The 1,620-nt window shown below is 46.7% G+C and overlaps 1 pseudogene; it reads right to left on the bottom strand.

Moving 5' to 3' along the window:
* Positions 1-1,228: 1,228 nt before the first annotated feature.
* On the bottom strand, positions 1,229-1,346 carry LOC126163416 (5S ribosomal RNA; annotated as a pseudogene).
* Between the last annotated feature and the right edge of the window lie 274 nt (positions 1,347-1,620).

The raw sequence follows: 1,620 nt of genomic DNA, 5'->3' as shown, positions 1-1,620 counted from the left end.
TCTTTGGTAAGGGTCCGATACCACGCTGTAATACTCAGGAAGAGGATAGTCAAGCGTAGGGTCTTTAGTAGACCTATTGCATTTTCTAAGTGTTCTGCCAGTAATTCGCAATCTTTGGCTAGCTTTCCCCACAATATTATATACCTGATCGTTCCAGTTTAAGTGATTCGTATTTTTAATCCCAAAGTATTTAGTTGAATTTACAGCCTTTGGATTTGGGTTATTTATCGTGTAACCGAAATTTAGCAGATTTCTTTTAGTACTCAAGTGAATGACTTCACACTTTTCGTTATTTAGAGTCAACTGACACTTTTTGCACCGTACAGATATCTTACCTAAATCGTTTTGCAATTGACTTAGCTAGTGCTGATTTTCAGAACTCCAACGTCGAATGTACTGTGAATTTCCGTACGTCGGTAAATGCGGCCATATTTCTCAGAGAGGGGCGGGGGGGGGGGAGGAGGGCGAGAGAGGGGGATGTGTTTCAGATGACCCTCTGGACTAGTCTGACCAAAACGGATCTCACAATCCGAGGAACGTTCGGAAAACATGCAAACAACGGATCCAGTACTGGTTTCGGCAGAGTGCCAGACACAGTGCTTCAGTTGTTTGTGGAATACTCTGTACATGGGCTGAAACAAGGCCCTACATATGTCTGGTATCATGCAGCTGTCAAAACAAAAGTCGCATATTGCTTTATTGGGAATACTGGTCATAATAGAAAGCAAAACAGCTTTTGGTCTATCAGGTACAGTCATAAGACAGCAAAAATAAATGAGAAACACGTTTCCAGTAGATAAACAGAAACGAACAACACAGAAAACCTCAATAAGATTCTATCGCAAACACAACAGTTTCTTCTCGTTGTCATCCCGCGTAACTCATTGTTTGTGAACCAATTGGCCCTCCTCGTAGCTGGAGAGACTTTTGAATGCGGTTAGACATACTGCTCACTAAATTGCCCAGGTAAGCCAATGGGATATTGTTGGATTCCTCCACAGCAGCCGCTATGATAAACTAACTTCCCCCGAACAGGCCATGAAGGCCCAAAGGAACCGACAGGCCGCCGTGTCATCCTCACCCATAGGCGTCACTGGATGCGGAAATGGAGGGACATGTGGTCAGCACACCGCTCTCCCAGCCGTATGTCAGTTTCCGAGACCTGAGCCGCTACTTCTCAGTCAAGCAGCTCCTCAGTTTGACTCAAAAGGGCTGAGTGCACCCCACTTGCCAACAGCGCCCGGCAGACCGGATGGTCACCCATCCAAGTGCTAGCCCAGCCCGACAGCGCTTAACTTCGGTGATCTGACGGGCACCGGTGTTACCACTGCGGCAAGGCCGTTGGTAGCCTCTATGATGCTCTGTAACATTTGCGTTGGGACAGGGCAATTTCAAACCACTTGTTTTAGCTTAGCACATAAAGACCTGAAATCTGGAGCATATGGAGGCCATTCCAGCTGACTGATTCTGTGGTTCCCTACGAAGGTGTTCACAAGATTTTGCCGATGGGACCGTGCTGTGTAGTCCATCAGCGCAAATTCCGCTCCAGTATGTTCACCAAATGGAGCGACAATGTGTGCAAGGATGTCGTCCCGATATATCACAACAGTCAACCCTCCC

Source organism: Schistocerca cancellata, chromosome 2, assembly GCF_023864275.1.
Source record: "Schistocerca cancellata isolate TAMUIC-IGC-003103 chromosome 2, iqSchCanc2.1, whole genome shotgun sequence".
NCBI classification, from domain to species: Eukaryota; Metazoa; Arthropoda; class Insecta; order Orthoptera; family Acrididae; genus Schistocerca; species Schistocerca cancellata.
This window is presented reverse-complemented; position numbering and strand designations above follow the sequence as displayed.